The sequence below is a fragment of the Drosophila virilis genome, chromosome 3 (genome assembly GCF_030788295.1).
Source record: "Drosophila virilis strain 15010-1051.87 chromosome 3, Dvir_AGI_RSII-ME, whole genome shotgun sequence".
Taxonomy (NCBI): domain Eukaryota; kingdom Metazoa; phylum Arthropoda; class Insecta; order Diptera; family Drosophilidae; genus Drosophila; species Drosophila virilis.
In genome coordinates, this window is record NC_091545.1 from 5,234,801 (window position 1) to 5,252,857 (window position 18,057).

Here is an 18,057-nt window from a genome sequence, read left to right on the forward strand (position 1 = left end):
CCCGATTTGCAGATACCCTGCTTATTCTGCTTGAAAATTTCAGTAAGAATGTAACATGGCAAAAATTAGATTATATTTGATCTGATCGTTGAATAAGATTATCTACATTCAACATATTAAAGCTTAAGCTTTCGTCAGTTGATGCTGATCAGAAATATATTTCTTATATCAGGAATATATTTTATTATATCAAGAATAAGTTTTCTTAAATCAAGAATATATTTTCCCTTATCACAAATATATTTTCTTATGCCTGTTACATACGTTTGCACATATGCAATATGCCCTGTTTGCCCATTTTCAATGGGTTCAATGGGCATAATAATGCTGCACGTGTGTGTTGGCCCTGGTGTTTGCCCCCGCTCCCCAACTGCTGCGTCTGCCACTTGTTCCGGTGTCGAGTTGCACACGGCCTCAATTGCACGCCTGCCCCTGGCCTAGGCGCAGGCACCGTGCGCTGTTTCCTTTAGAGCAGCTGTCCCTGTGTGTGCGCGTGTGTGTGTGTGTGTGTGCGCGCGCCTTGTATGAATTGCGTTGAAAATGTTGGTTTATTGATTTGTAAGTTGAAATTTAATTGAAACTCGTTGGCTGTCTGGCCTCGCTGTTAGCTGCCCCTGCCGCATTTATCCTTGGCTTCCTTGGCAATTTATGAGGTCAGCTCGTGTTATGTGGCTGATAGCGTCCAGGCTCATATTTTCACTTACCTCTAATTAGAAACCAAAAAGAAAACTGTTTACCTGTCCAAGTTCTGCGGCTTTGCAGCAGCAGCTGCTGCAGAAACTGCAGAGCTTGCCACTAAAATCTAATTACGTGGCGAGTGTGTGGACTTATCTGGTTGTTAACAGTCCAGTGGTTAGCTGGCAGAAATTGCAATTTGTTGCACCAGGCTAAAATTAAAACTATGAAATGAAAAGGAAGCAAAAGAAAATGTTCAACAATGTGTTGGCATTTTAAATGCGCAGAAACTCTTTAACTATCTTCTAGTAGATAACGTGCCAATATTTATGCAATTTAACAGAGTTTCCCTTATTTATATTTTCAAATAATACGCGCTGCTTTGGACTATTTAGTTATCTTGGGGGTCATAAAATTGAGGTTAAACTAATAAATAAATGCTGCGCGTACTTGCGCCACATTCCAGAGCCGCGAACTTAGGACCTGGCACTTGTCAAGGAAATGCTCCAGAGCCAAATATAATTGATATAAAACAGCGATCGTATTCCAAGACTGAACAATAAATCTTTTGGGCCCACGCGAACCGAAGGCATTTCGTAGGCATTTAACCTCGTCAGCTCGAGAAAAGGTCGCAACGATCGCTGCCATTGTGTGGCCCCGAGCGGCACTTCCGATTTGGCATCTTTTTCGGGCTGCTGCGCACGCGCCCCGGAGTCGGGGGCAGACAGCAGTGCAGGGCAGGGCACGGCAAGGCAGGGCAGCCAGCGGCTGTTTAATGTAGAAAAAACATCTGTCCCGGCCGACGAGCGATTGCTCCTCAATCAGTGCGCTTCCTGCCGGGGCAACATGTGTGTACACACACACACAGAGACACACATACACGCAAGTCCCTTTGTTTGTGTGTTTGCACAAAGGATGCGCGTGCTGCGCTGCAGCAGATGCCACAGCTATACCAGAATATGCATGCATAGTCCTGCCGCAGACGTGAGTGGAGGGGGGTGCAAACCACATTCAAAACTATAAAAATTTGCACGTGCATTTGATTCGTGGCCGAGTCCAATTGTCCAAATGTAATGAAAAGTAAAAGGTTCATGCCACACTGAGAGAAATATTTCAATAAGCGAGGACATTTAGTTTGAGTTTACTTTATTTGAGTATCGTTTTGATCACGAATTCAAGAATTGAGGACTAACAAATCATGTTTGATCTTTAAAATATCCAAATAATTGCCTTAATTCCCATACAAATGTCAGCTTGAGCTTGAATTAGCACTTGTTTTCTAAAAATAACTTAAAAACAAACCAGATGTAATAATACAAGCAAGTATTCTATATAAAAAGTTTAGTTTGTTGTTTGCTCTTGATTTAAGTCTGATGTAAAGGGTTTAAAGAATCTTAGCTTATGCTTGAAAAAAGCATAAGATATTATTAAATCAAGGCAAACTGACAATAAGCAAAACAAATCAGATTTGTATCACATATACAAAAAAAAAACCAAACCTTATTTGTACCTAGAGCTGAATTAAGCTGCGTCTAAAACTAAGTACCAGGGGTAACTTTTCCTTTCTATTTTTATGGAGAGCAGTGTTTGGGTGGTCAACACATCATCTAAGCTGCTTAAGGCGAAAGCTGCACTCAATCAGTTTGTTTTACACGCCCGCTGACAAAGTGCTGGCAAACAGCTTGAGTACGTACGTGCCACTCCTGCAGCATGCAACGTGCAGCGTGCAACGTGCAACATTAGCAGAAGTAACAAAACAGCTTAAGACAATGCGACAACAGCATGAACAGCACTTGGGCTCATAATTTGGCTGGCAACGTTTATATCCTGCAACTGCTGCCAAGGAGCACTACTCGAACCTGGAATCAGCTCAATCCAAAGATGCGCATGCCTCGACCCCCCCCGCGACCCAATCCGACTCAACTGGCAGCTCGTCTCGAGACATCAACTTCAACTCGTTATCGCTTCGTATATCGCTTATTGCCCGCTTCTAAGCGCTACCTCCGCCCGCTCCGTCGCCAGTCGACACTTTCCGTGCTGTGCCGGATATGGCTGGAGATGATGAGCTCCTTAGCGCTACTTGTGCTTCCTATCAGATTCCAGCAGCTGCTCGACGCGTCGCTTTGCTTTAATGCACTGCGTATTTCTTCCGGTCCGTGCTTTGTCTCTCCTTTTGTCTCCATCTCTGTCTCTCTCTCTCTCTCTCTGTCTCTCTCTCTCTCCCTCTCTCTCAGTCTACCCCGCTTTGTCCTCGGCTCTTGGTTTCAGTTTCATCTGCCTCCTCCTACACGATTTTAAGTTTGCTTTTGCAACGCTTTGGCACGAGCGCTGCTTTTATCCTGCTGTTGTCCTCGGTCAGGAGCACCTCTTTAATCCCCTTCAGTGCCATTATTCACTTGGCACATCTAATTGTAAAGGATTTCACAAAGGGCTTGTGCATGCTTTAATTAGACCTATGCTCCCTCGGAACACCCAGAATCGTCTATGTAATTTTGACACAAATCGACTAAAAGCAAGGGGTTATAACACGTTTTTTTTTATCAAAATCGTGGTCAATTCGAAAATCAAAACGTTTTCGATGATACTTTGATCCTGTAAGGATCATAATAATCGTCCTTATGGCGTGCGAGATATCGGTATTGTCTTTTTAAAGGACATTAAATTGACCACCTCAAGGATCTTGTAGTCCTAGTCCTGCTAAGTTAGAATATGTAATAAAAAGGACTAAAATCCTTCAAGGAGCTGGAGAAAAGAGATTTATGTCTGTAGCGATAAAGGGCTGTAGATCGGCCATATCCTTGCCGATCATGATGTCCATTTGCCTACCGTTAGTCCTCATTCTCCCAATTCAGAATATATAATAAAAAAGACGAAAGTCCTTTAGAAAGCTTAGATATGAGTATACATATTCCGCAAATTCCCAAAGCTATAACTTGGCCATATCCTTGCGGATCCTGACAAGTCCTGTGTTAAACAAATCGTCTGAGCAAAGACTATAAACTGTCCAAAGGACAACAAAAGCGTCCTTTCCGTTTCCAAGATATAGCCTATTTTCAAAAAAGGACATTTTTTAAATAGCCATAGCTCGGCCAAATCCTTAAGGATATTGAAAGGATATATCGTTTTGAACTCGTGGGGAGCAGTACTATCGATTGGCATTCAAGGATTTCCAGAATTCGACAAAAAATTTCATCGAAATTTTTCCTAAGGGGTTAGTCGCAAAATTGGCCAAAATCGAAAAATTCCGGGCTAACTTCGCCATTTGAAGGGCTATCGGGATGTCCTTTGGCCAATAAATAGTCCTTACCCTCCCATTGAAGAATTTACAACCCAAAGGACGAAAGTCCTTCAGACAAAAAAGTTTTAAGGACAATTTTCGTTCAAGAAAATAAGCCATAACTCGACTATATCCTTGCGTACCCTTTTTCATTAAGATCGTCCTTGTAGTTTTAAAGATATTTAAGGATTTATATTTTCGGGCCATTTCCGTGCGCTCCGGAACTGCAATTTTACAATTCCAATTTCGAGTCATATGATTCTTAGATGCGCCCATATTTTTATGATGCGGATCGATGCAGTGGGTCTATAGGATCCTAACGCACCATGTTCTTTAAAAATCTGCAAGGACATTCCCGAGTTATGGCCAATTTTCCGAATTATATAATAATTTATATGTTTAATTTAAATGTGTTCTTATCATTTCAGACCGCCAATTTAAGGACTACAAGGACCTCTAAGGACCTCCACGAGTGACAAAACAGATTTTTTCAGGATCGGATTTAAATTAAGCCAGATATAGTTATTTTAAGTTTAAATAAGAAATAATTTTTATTATTGCTCGATTTGTATAATTTTAAGAGAAATAAGTAAGAAAATTTGTGTAAAAATAACAATTTTATGAATTTAAACAGAAATAAATCAATTATTTAAATTAAAAAGGACAAATTCCTGTTTTTTTATTTAAAAATTCAAAAATCAACGGTTTTTAGAAATCCCGTGCATATTCGTCAGGGGCGCCCGTTGGCAGCCGGTGGCTGCCGAGATTTTTCATAAAATCTGCAAAAATACCAGGCGAACAGAAATGCCCAGAAGGTCGACAAAAAATATTTTTTGCTGCCGAAAAAATTGCATTGCATACATAACGGCCGCGCGGAGATATGACGTTTTAAAACGACATAACTCCGCGCGGAGATATGACGTTCTAAAACGACATAACTCCGCGCGGAGATATGACGTTCTAAAACGACATAACTCCGCGCGGAGATATGACGTTCTAAAACGACATAACTCCGCGCGGAGATATGACGTTCTAAAACGACATAACTCCGCGCGGAGATATGACGTTCTAAAACGACATAACTCCGCGCGGAGATATGACGTTCTAAAACGACATAACTCCGCGCGGAGATATGACGTTCTAAAACGACATAACTCCGCGGGGAGATATGACGCTCTAAAACGACATAACTCCGCGGGGAGATATGACGCTCTAAAACGACATAACTCCGCGGGAGATATGACGTTCTAAAACGACATAACTCCGCGGGGAGACATGACGTTCTAAAACGACAAAACTCCGCGGGGAGATACGACGTTCTAAAACGACATAACTCCGCGCGGAGCCAAAATACCAGGCGAACAGAAATGCCCAGAAGGTCGACAAAAAATATTTTTGGCTGGCGAAAAAATTGCATTGCATACCCAAAAGGGGCGCCCTAACGGCCGGCTGGTCCCAAATTTTAGCTAAAATTTCCGAAAAATACCAGGCGAACAGAAATGCCCAGAAGGTCGATGCACAATATTTTTGCGGCCGAAAAAAATCAATGCATACCCTCACGGGGCGCCCTAACGGCCGGCTGGTCCCAAATTTGCCCTAAAATTCCGCTCAAATACCAGGCGAACAGAAATGCCCAGAAGGTCGCCGAGTGGTTTGAATAAAAATTTTCATTGCATAGCATTACGGGGCAAAAATGTAACTCAATTAAAATGAGTACTGTTAATTAGCAGTTTATGTAAAATGAGCGCTGTAAGACGCCTGTTAAAAAAAGCTGCTGCTGCAGCTAATGTAAAAGAGCACCTGGAAGAAAAAGCATACATGTTTTTGGACCATTTCAATGCACATTTTGCAAGGATCTGATCCTTTAGGTTCCCAAGGACTATATCAATGGTATGGTATAACCAAGGATATGCTAGTCAACTAGAAACCATTCAGGGGGCGGGGATGATCCTAGGGGCGCCTGTAAAAGAAAAGCATACATATTTTTGGACCCTGTTCCTACGCACTTTGCAACAATTTAGTCCTTTAGGTTCGCTAGGACTACATCCATGATATGGAACAACCAAGGATATATAGGTCAACTAGGTACCATGAATAGCGATCATTTCCTGAGCAAATGTTGTCCATTGGCGTGGAAGATTAGGCTGGAAAAAAAGAACTTAAATACATCGTTTTCATTACGTCCGACCTTGGAAACACGTACCTTTAAAGATTCCTGAGTCTTTGACATAGACGAAATTCTATAAATTGTTGATTTATACATATATGACATAACTACCCCGAAAACTTTAAATGGTCATATCTCGGCCAAATAAAGCCCGATAGGGGCCAAAAAGGGAGGGGCTAGTCGGGAAGGTCCTTAGAGTACGCCAAGATCGACGGCGAAGTTATGTCGCTTTGAAACGTCATATCTCCATGATTTTTTTTAGATCGGCGGAGTTATGTCGCTTCACAACGACATAACTACCCCGAAAACTTTAAATGGTCATATATCGGCCAAATAAAGCCCGATAGGGGCCAAAAAGGGAGGGGCTAGTCGGGGAGGTCCGTAGAATCTGCCAAGATCGACGGCGAAGTTATGTCGCTTTTTTAGATCGGCGGAGTTATGTCGTTTCAAAACGACATAATGTCGCTTCAAAACGACATAACTACCCCGAAAACTTTAAATGGCTATATCTCGGCCAAATAAAGCCCGATAGGGGCCAAAAAAGGAGGGGCTAGTCGGGAAGGTCCTTAGAATACGCCAAGATCGACGGCGAAGTTATGTCGCTTTGAAACGTCATATCTCCATGATTTTTTTAGATCGGCGGAGTTATGTCGCTTCAAAACGACATAACTACCCCGAAAACTTTAAATGGCTATATCTCGGCCAAATAAAGCCCGATAGGGGCCAAACAGGGAGGGGCTAGTCGGGGAGGTCCGTAGAATCTGCCAAGATCGACGGCGAAGTTATGTCGCTTTGAAACGTCATATCTCCATGATTTTTTTAGATCGGCGGAGTTATGTCGCTTCAAAACGACATAACTACTCCGAAAACTTTAAATGGTCATATTTCGGCCAAATAAAGCCCGATAGGGGCCAAAAAGGGAGGGGCTAGTCGGGGAGATCCGTAGAATCTGCCAAGACCGACGGCGAAGTTATGTCGCTTTGAAACGTCATATCTCCATGATTTTTTTAGATCGGCGGAGTTATGTCGTTTCAAAACGACATAATGTCGCTTCAAAACGACATAACTACCCCGAAAACTTTAAATGGTCATATCTCGGCCAAATAAAGCCCGATAGGGGCCAACAAGGGAGGGGCTAGTCGGGAAGGTCCTTAGAATACGCCAAGATCGACGGCGAAGTTATGTCGCTTTGAAACGTCATATCTCCATGATTTTTTTAGATCGGCGGAGTTATGTCGCTTCAAAACGACATAACTACCCCATAAACTTTAAAAGGCTATATCTCGGCCAAATAAAGCCCGATAGGGGCCAAACAGGGAGGGGCTAGTCGGGGAGGTCCGTAGAATCCGCTAAGATCGACGGCGAAGTTATGTCGCTTTGAAACGTCATATCTCCATGATTTTTTTAGATCGGCGGAGTTATGTCGCTTCAAAACGACATAACTACCCCAAAAACTTTAAATGGCTATATCTCGGCCAAATAAAGCCCGATAGGGGCCAAAAAGGGAGGGGCTAGTCGGGGAGGTCCGTAGAATCCGCCAAGATCGACGGCGAAGTTATGTCGCTTTGAAACGTCGGCGGAGTTATGTCGCTTCAAAACGACATAACTACCCCGAAAACTTTAAATGGTCATATCTCGGCCAAATAAAGCCCGATAGGGGCCAAAAATGGAGGGGCTAGTCGGGAAGGTCCTTAGAATACGCCAAGATCGACGGCGAAGTTATGTCGCTTTGAAACGTCATACCTCCATGATTAGTTTAGATCGACGGAGTTATGTCGCTTCAAAACGACATAACTACCCCGAAAACTTTAAATGCTCATATCTCGGCCAAATAAAGCCAGATAGGGGCCAAAAAGGGAAGTTCAAGTAATGAAAATCTAAATTTTGACCCAAATCGACCAAAAAGCAAGGGGTTATATCACGTTTTTTCTCAAAATCGGGGTCGGTTCGAAAATCAAAACATTTTTGATGACTTTTTTTTTGAATATCTCGGGTAAATACTGTCTGATTTTGAAATATTATACATTTTCGAATTCGTGCGGATCCCAACTATCAATTGGCATTCGAAGAATATAAAAATCAATGTCTGTTTGAATTCGTATGGAATTCGTGCAGAATAATACTTTCGTTTGATCATAAATTGAGGGGCTACATCACATTTTGCAAATCTTAAATCAAAAGTTTTGGGATTCTACGAGAAGCAGTTTTTCACGTTTCACCTTCACAAATTGAATTCACAACATTGTTTTTTTCGATATCTTTTCAACCAACAAGAACCTTCCAAACAATGCGAATTAGCTGTGAAATGCGCAGAAAAACAGCGAATTTCTCGTCCTGCCTCCCCAGGCAGGTTGGCATACACTCAGGACTGGACATTCTTTCGGCCAGTTAATTACGCTAATGCATCATTTTTGCACATTTGCATGTCTTGCGTTTATTTGCTCGCCCATTCAATGCACTCATTCCTGCACTCATTCATTCATTTGGCTCATTCATCGACATTCGCGGCTCTGTTTTGTTGTTGTTTTTGAATAACTGCACAAAGAAACCGAGCTGTGTGTGTGTGTGTGTTTGGGCGTATGGGCGTGGCAGCTACGCTGGAGGTTGCATTAATATAGTATTGAGTTAAATGCCGCCGCGGAAGCCCCACGATATGCAAACACCTAATATCCCGTCTGTGAATGGATGCCGCAAGCTTACTATTCACTTTCTGTCCCTGGATACGATTTTCCACACCCGCCCTGGCCTGTTGTTGTTGTTGTTGTTGTGGGTCGCGTGTGCATTGCAAGGGACAACTAATCCAATTGAATTAAAGTGTTATTTGCGTGTCTGGGCGTGGCAGTGTGAACCCTACTCGGGGTAGGGGTACTCGATGGGATGGCAGGTGTTGCTCTCGCACAATTCGACATTTAAGTTTTCATTTATTTGGATTCTTTGCTCTGCTTTGCCTGCCTTGGCTTGATTCGATTCGATGCGATGCGATTTGATTCAATTTAATTTGATTTGATTTTGTTGTCTTGCTTTTTATCGTTTTTTCGCTTTTTCGTTTTTTTTTTTTATTTTTAGCTGCGACTGCGACTGCAGATCCGCATTAAAAAGTTTCGCCCATTCGAGCAAAAATCAAAAAGTTTTATTGAGCAAAAGACAAACGAAGAATGTTAGAAGAGAAGTTGGGGGCAGAACATGTCAAACTTGAAATAGGATTTATATATATATCTATATATATATATATGTGTGTGTGTGTACTTTTCGTAATAAGAAAATAACATGAGATATTTGCAGGACACGGGCAACTGCAACTGGCGATGCGTTTTATTGGCATGTCCTGCGGCAGAAGGCAAGCTCTGCTGACAGGACAACAGCCCAAACGAACTAGTGCAGCAGGAAGTTCGCATCCCTCCCCACACCTCCCTCCCCTTTGCAGCAGCGACACATTTCGACAGGAAACTGTTGAGGGGGAAAAACATTTCCGATTTCACACTCAAATTGGCTGCGTTAGAGCGTAGAGCCAAATTTTCCAATGTTTATTTACAAATTTGCAATTGAATTCATTCAAGATTTCTGTGGCTCGCCTGCGACTGCGTGCTGCGTGGGATCAGAGAGGGGGGCGGGGAGGGGGCGAGTGTGGGCGCGCACAATGCGTATACGGCCCGTTGAACGCAAGCAAAGCTGATTAATTGCTTGCAATTAATAATGAGCAACGGTAAATGGCAGGTAATAAATTGCTCAGACACACATACACACACCTGTACACACACACACACACACACACACACGGACACACACAAGCAAAGATCTGCGCCTGCACCATGCAGGTCATGAATGAAAAGTGAAAAGCGGAAAATGCTTTTTAGAACCTCATCATTTTTGGTACTTAAATACATTTGTTTATGGCATGTTCATCAAAAACTACAGCTGAGGGCATGTTTGACGGCGTGTTGAATTAATTACAGGACAAATTGGATGCAGCCAGGCGCAAATATTTTTAGATCCAAATGAGATTCAGGCTAGTTGCAAGTATGGATATATTAGCTATGACAATTGTAATTGTTTATATTATAAATATTAAGAAAATATTCAAGTAAATAAATATATATATATATGTAAAGAACTTACCTATTTAGTTTTTATTCTTTTTGATAATATTCCAACCCAATATCGGGTCTAGGTACTTTTTTAATCATGCAATCTCTTCTAGAGGTGGGCGCGTGTCGTGACACGAGTGCGCACGTCCCTATTTTGCAATTAGTTTATACTAAATTATAAATTCACTTTATCAATTAAAAGTCGTAAGGAGTCGTGTGTGTTCGTGTCACGCAAGCAAACACGAGAAACGCTCAACTCAGGGCTTCTCAAGAGTTCTTTTTCTACATATTCCATTTCCACAATATATGCCAGCATCCTGTTAATTTCAATTATTTGAGTTGAACGCAATCTTAGGCCAGAAACTACAATCATTCCATTGACAGCACGCACTCTCAATCATTTTTGATGTATGGTATGATGTAGGTATGTATTTAGACGCTATTTAAATGTCTCCAATGATTTATGCCGCATGCCTACTTGCAGTAACTAGTTGGTGTTGCCTACGCTCTCAGCTCCTAGAAGTTCTCATAATCGAGGCACCTTATCGGGGGGTCCAAAAATGGGCGCAATTATGGCACTTCCAGTTTCCATATTCCATTTTCATAATACATCATTTGCATATATACTTATATAGTGCTGCAACTGGAGGGTGTCTCGTGCAGTTGCATTCGCGTCAATTATGCGGCCATGATTTATGATCTCAACACGTGCCACGCCCCTCCGGCCACAAGCAACTGTTGATCTATGATCTGATCTATGGCCAAATTTATGAAAACAAGAGTATTGTCTCTCTCTTTTTGGGGGTTGGTTCCACTTCCACTTCCACTTTCGAATCGGCTTGCAGCACTCTAATTTTTATTGGGGATCCTCGAACCCGCGATCCCGCGCTTGAACCCTCTAACACTCGGCGTAATGTATGTAAATTTTTATGAATTGCCTGCCGCCTGTTTTTTTTCCGCTTTGCATTTTCCTCGACTCGAGTTTTTATTTTGGTACGCGCCATTAGCATAAGATCCTCTCTCTGCTTGTTGTTCCTGTTGTTGTTGTTGTTTTCCTTGTCTCTCGACAAGTGTCTCTTGTTGTTGTTGTTGTTGCTCATATTCTTTGCAGTACAATATTATCCATAAGTCGGCGCAGATTACGTTAAGTATGTTTTGTAAAGTGAACTCTCGGCTCTCGCGCTCTCTTTGAAGTGCCGCCCGATTTGACTTTGGCTGCGATGCCGTTGCAGGTGCATTTCGTTAAATTGAAAATAGAAAAGAAATGTTTTATTTTATTGGAAAATCGTATAAAATCAGCAACTTTATGCGCCCAGCCCAGTCGGGCTGAGAGAACTAAAACAGAAGGTGCGAACTGAACGACAGCCAACTTTCATAAGCCGCTTAGCAGCGATTGGCATGCCACAGGCTGTGGCGGTTGCAGGTTGCGTAGGGTGGGTGTGGAGGCGGCTGTAGGTGCGGGGTGGGATAAGCATAATGAATAGCCAGCTGTCTCTGTGTCTGGCCAGCTAAGCGCAGCAAAAGAACACAAAACAATCAACTACTATATGTGAGCATGTGTGGCACTGACCCTTCCCACCGCAGACTTTCCCACAAATTAATCAGCCAGGGGCAGCGACAGTAGCTGGGACTGGGGCAGCGGCAGGGTCTGGAGCACTAGCTGGCAACCTTTGCAGTTGCGGCTCATTAGCGCTGTCGTGTTAACCATTAGGATCGCAATAGTCAGCTCTGAACCCTTATTAATGGTTCTGCGGTTGTGACTTAATGACCGCCGCGGCAAGGACTTTGCCGAGATCCCGGAGACGGCGACTGTTGCTGCCACAGCAGGTAGCAGCTAGCAGCTAGCTGGTAGCTGGTTGCTGTTGCCGCTTCCAATCACAGTGAGGCACAGACGAAAACGGGTTTCGTAACTTGACCCAAGGCGAGCGTTTGGTCAGCTGCCGCCATTGCGTTGATCTTGCAACAGCCACGCCCACTGGCCAGCAGCCAGCATAGTGCGGCCATTTGACCAGAGCTGGGCGAGAGCTCAATTGAAATAAAAAATGCTCCCAGCTGGAGCTTAAGGCAGGCGTCAGTGGAGCATGCAGCTTGTGGCAAGTAGTTACGTCTCAACCGCTGCTGTCACAATATTTCAAATACATTTAAACACACACACACACACACACACACACACACATTTCTCAGTGGGAACGCTTGGCTGCACTTGCCGACACCTTGGACTCCAACTGGCAGCGTTCAGGTAGTTGCAAGGTCTCGGGCCATGCCCCCGAATTCGCTGGATGCCCCACTGTGTGGCAGGCTTAAATTCACATTTGGCATTTGAGCAAAAGCAAAGGACCAACTATTTTCATACAATTAGGCAAAGGGTTTGCCGTCGGGTAGGGGGGGAGGGGGGGGCGGGGGGAGGGGGGGGCGCAGCAGCTGAGCAGTGGGAAGACTCAACTTAAATATGAACTCCACTTGCAAAACTTGGCAGTAAACTTTGACTGGCCAACAAGCGAGAAGCGTGGCAGCGAGAAGAGGAAGGGAGAAGGTGAGGTATTGGGACATTTTGCAACATTTTGCCAAAATGGGGACGGAGAGGCAGCAGTAGCGGGGCGTGGCTGTGGCAACGTTTCTTGCATGCAGTTTGAATCTTATGCAAATATTTTCGGATAAGCCGGGCCCAAATGGCATTGGCCAAGTGTGAGATGCCATTTTATGTGCGGGTGTGTGTGTGTGTGTGTGTATGTGTGTGTGTGTGTGCGCGTGGGAGTGTGTGCGTGCGTGTGTGCTGTGCTGGTTTTAAATTGAGCCTAGGGCTTTGGCTATGTGCGTGTGTTTGGTTTCAGATGTTTTATGACTGAAATATAAACTCTAATGGATTTCATTTTGAATGGTTTACATTGAATTAATGTGCACAATGCCAGAGGCAGGTCGTATAAGGCTACTGGAGAGAAAGAGAAATAGGGATAGAGAGAGAAGAGCTGAGGTTACAGACGCAGCCACGAGTTAAAAGGTTAAGTCAATAAATATAAAAGATTTGTTCGAAACTGTAATGCCAATATTGGGCTGGCTGCCTCAAGGTCAATATGCGGCTTATTGATTTAATAAATAATCCGTACACTTTCTCAGCTTATTCAGTTTTGTAAATAGCTTGCAATTCCTTTAAAGCTTTAACTTGTTGCGAATTGCAACGCATTGTTTGAGTACTTTAAAAATATCCCTTTCATGCAATAAATAACAGTACTATTTGTTATTAACAGTTATAAAATCCCTGCACGGCAATTGCATCTCAATTAAGTGCGATCATGAAATACCATCAAACCGCCAAACGAACTGACGCGCTCTTCTACGCAACTTGTGTGCTCGGCACTCTGCTAAATTCCAATTCTCTTATACGCAACAAGTTCGCTGGTTCGAACAGCTGTTCGCTGTTGCAACGTATAAGAGCGCACCGCAAACATGTTCGCACAGACGTTGTTGTGTATGATAGAAGAGCTCTCTGCTCTGCTCTTCTTTTCTTAGATATTGGCTAACTGTGTTGGTTGGATCTTGCTGGCAACTTTGTTGACCAAGTTAGCAGCCGCTGGGCAAAGCGAGAGAGTCGGCCAATTTGTAGCAGTGGCAACTGTCCCACTGTGCAGCTGGCAGCAATACATTGGGGCCAGAACGCATTGTTATGCGCCAGGCGTCGCATTCCTTGGGCCCGTCTTCTGCCGGTTTGCTGGCTGCTTAAGCCGCTTCCTTTTGGCGTCTGTGTCTCTGGATTTCTCAATAAAATTATTACAACAAGCACTTTCCGTTTTTCGTGCCACCATATGACGCTGCCGCTGCTTTGTATGCCCAACGTGCGACTCAGGCAGCGTCTGGCTGCGAATCGCACATTGACATTGGCGATATTTGCAGCTGTGTCCTTCTGCGGCGGCGTCTGTTGCACTATTGTCGTGGTCGTGGTTGCAAGCGACACTCGGAGAAACAGTTGAAATATGATCGGGTATCGAGTTCGAACATTTACTTTTTGAATATAGTTAAATGAAGCATGAATCAAAATAGAAAGAATTCACTTTAGAAGTACTTAGTACAAGAGTTCGCGTACATAAAGTCTAACAAATGTATTAAGCACTGTATTTAAAATATATCCACTTAACTTCACTTGATAAACATTTTTTCTGAGTGTAAGAGAGAGGGAGAATCTCTCTCTCTCTCTCTCTCCTTTTATCTCTCTCAGCGGAAGCAGCCAACGCTATGGCAAGGGGAGCTTCATAATAATTTTAAGCTGAAGCCACGTTGCGCCCACCAAAAAGGAAGCGTAATTTGAGTCATGCGGCATGTGGCAGGGACGCAGCTCGCAGCTTGGTTCAACATGCGGCAGGTGAGCGATGCGGCTACGTTTCGACCAACCAGTTTTTTGTTTTCTGTATTTTTTCGTTTTGGTTGCAAATCCTTGCACAATTCCCGTTTGGCAGCCTTTCCTGCAGGATATGCGGCAAATTGTGGCACAGTTACTTTTCGTGCCGTCTGTTGGCCGTGTGGCACGAGCAGGAACAGCAACAACAGCAACAGCAGGCACAAACAACAGCAACAACAAGAACAACAACAGGAACAACAGACTCGCAGCTCACGTATCTCATTTCTGTACTCCTGTATCTTTGTATCTCTGTATCTTGTATCTTTGTATCTGCAGCAAGCTTTTGCCCTTGCTTTGGCTGCCGTTTGCCTTGTCGCACATCTGTTTTGATTTGCAAGCCGCAGACGCTTGCCCAGCCCTGCCCCGCCCCTACCTTCGGCAACCCCACCTGTCTGCAGCCCGCACGTAATCACTTTTTATTGGATTCTTTTATGTTGCGATATTTTGTGCGTCAAATCGCCTAATCGCCTGCCCCTCCCCTCGCCCGACCAACAACCCAGCTGAGGTGTTTTGCATAAATCGCTTTTGGTTTTTCGCTTTTTGTTGTTGTTCGTTTTTTTTTTTTTCTTCTCGCTTTTGTTTTCTTTTGGTTTTTGTTGCCGCAATCAAAAGTAAGAGTAAAAAAATTGTGGGCAGCAAAAATTGTTAATTGTCTTTGGATTATTTACATTTATGAGCAACTGTTTGGGACAGTGTCTGAAAAATGATTGCCAACAACTGCATATTTATGAGTTGTTGTCTGTATTAACGGAAAGTTAAAGCTGCTTTTCTGGGAAGCTCAGTGAAACACTTAATAAATAAGCTGGCCCTCTAAGAAAAACAGCTTATTTTCTAGCTTCTGTGATTTCATAATTGTAATTAAATATAATTAATAATTATTATTTATGTGTGTTTAAAATTTTAAGCATATTTCTGAAACTTATATTCATGATTTTAATAAACTTTATGTTCAGTTTAATGTGCTTGTTGTACTCTTAAAAACCTAAAGGACTTCAAAGCAGGAAGCAACAACATAAATAAATGTTAAATATGTGACATATTTCTTTATATGTTTGCAGTAGACTATCTGATATATTCTTAAGGAACTTGAGCTGCAAATCGTGAATGTATCTATACATCATTTGAATCGATAAACAGCAATTTGGCTGCTTTGTCCTTTGACCTTGTATCTTTCAACAATTGGGCTATGTATCCGATGGATACGATGTGGGCTATCCGCCGATCAGCTCGCTCGACTTGTTAACATATATCGAACATAATTTGATATGTTGCCTGTCGCTGACTGACGCAGGCCAAAACAACAATAACAATAGAACAAGCCCTGCCACAGCAGCAAATGCAGCAGCAGCAGCAGCAACAACAACAATCAAATCAACATCAACTTCATCAAAGATGACGTTGCCGGCGCTGCTGACAGCTGATGAGGGCCCGCAGGGGGTGGGGCGCGCCCCTTTTGTTGCCGTTCCTGCTGTTGCTGGCAACGCGAAAACATTTTCAAAAGATTTGATTTAAAATGTTTTCGAGTGCAGAATTAAGTGGCAGCTACATATGCTCTCAAGGGGGGGGGGCGGTGCGGTGCGGATATCAGTTGCCTTATTAGCTTGATGCTGGTGGCGAGTTTTTGGGGTGCGCTGCAGCGAATTCGAGATTCGGGATTCGTGAATTGAGATTGAGATTCATAAGGCGCTGCAAAACCGCATAATTGCTTGATCAAATTCAATTGAATTGAATTTTGATGGTGGCGCTTTGGCTAATTTTCCTGCCAGCTGCCAGCCGAGCCTGGGAAAGCGTCAAAGATTTTCTTTTCTTGTTCGATTTGCCGCTGCAAATACGCTGATAGTCGCGATGTTGCGGCTGCTGCGGCGGCTGCTGCGGCGGCTGCTGCTGCTGCTGCTGATTATTGTTATTAATCGTCGAATGAGTGGCAAGCGGCTGACCCCAATGCATGTTCCTCTACGCCTGTCTGTGCATGTGCAGGGGGCATGGGGGTAGGTAAAGGGGCGTGGGGAGAGGGAGGGAGGGGGGGGGGGGTGCAGCTGACGCTACTGAGTAATGAGACTCGTTAATTGTGTGGCAGCCGTTGTCGGCTGCTGCCCATCAGCTGGACACAAGTGCACCTGCCACCGAAACCGGCTCCTGACTGACGCTCGCTCGCTCGTTCTCTCTCTCTTTCTCTTTCTCTACTGGTCTCTCTCGCCGTCTCTCTGCATTTACCGTTGTGTTAGCCAAAACAACTGACAGCCTGGCAACGTGCTTCGAACCACTTCGAACAAGTTCGTCAGCAGGTGGACGCACTGTCGCCAGAAGGGAGCAGAGAGCAGGGGGCACACGGGTGACCTTTTTTGGGTGGTTGTTGCTGGCTGACCGGCCGGCTAAAAGGGGTGCAAGGCAACGGCAAAACACAGTAAGAAACAAAAACAGTGGAAAAAAAAACAAACACTACCCTGCGCTACAGTCAGTCCTGCCTAACCACGCCTCCCCAACCCTCGACCATCAATCGCCTGGGGCACCCGGCCTCGAGGCACATTGCGAATCTATAAAAGTATCGGAGCGCATAAAAAACGAGCTCAGTAGTGAACGGCACTTTGCAACGGGCAGCGACTAACGGCTAACGGGTAACGGCAAACGCGACGCTTAACGGTTAACAAAAATAAAAGAAGAAACAAATAACGGTAGCCAAAAGGACGCGAGTGCTAAATGCGGCCAGGCTGCAGGCAATGAATGCGTATCCGTCAGATACAAGCTACATACGGCTTTAGCTGTGGCTATAAACTGCAACTGCCGCCAGCACCAAGCAGTCAGCAGTGAGCAGTGAGCAGTAGCACTCACTTGTCAGCATCATTGGTGAGTCTTCACACATGCACACACACACGCACGCATACACAAATCTATCAGCTTACGTCGCCTTTGTATCTGCGAGATGCACAAAACAGCTGCTGCTCCAAAATTCCAGTTGTAACTGTATTTTTTTCGACACTCAGCGAAAAAATACGTAGTTGTAAATTCGAGCACTTAGAGTTTATATATTCTCAGATTGGGTATGAAAAAAACTTGATTTCATAATTGAAAATAAAAACAATTGACAAAGGGTTCTTGAACTCGGTAAAAAAAAAACTTTTCTAAAGAATTTCCATACTTCAAAGAATCTTTGAAATTTTCAAGAAGTTAAAAAGTTTTACACATAGGCATTTTGTTCTTTGTTAAGGAAAAGTTTAAGAAATCAGAATATTGCTGCAAGTAATTAAAGGTCTAGTAATACGAAATTAGCGCTCACTTTAAGAAATATTCAAAATTGAACATTAAAAATATTAAATAAATTAAAAAATTATACTTCAATTAAACAAAAATTACTTTACAATAGTCGTAAACTGTTTCGAGGAAGCTCAATAATTTTCACAAATGTGTTTACAAGTTTTGGATGCAAGAATTTCGTTCAAGGTTTAAAAAAGCTCTCAAATTAGCT

At 43.4% G+C, this 18,057-nt stretch overlaps 1 protein-coding gene across 2 annotated transcripts in view; it reads right to left on the reverse strand.

The window, feature by feature from the left end:
* The window catches only part of SA2 (Stromalin 2), a 92,680-nt gene that overhangs the window by 2,925 nt on the left and 71,698 nt on the right, over positions 1–18,057 (reverse strand). Inside the window, exon 10 of one of the 2 annotated variants that reach the window (XR_004303761.2) lies at positions 10,236–11,419. The exons of the other annotated variant lie outside the window; for it this stretch is intronic. The gene's annotated coding sequence lies outside the window, so the exon portion shown is untranslated. The remainder of the gene's footprint in view (positions 1–10,235; positions 11,420–18,057) is intronic. 2 annotated transcript variants of the gene reach the window in all.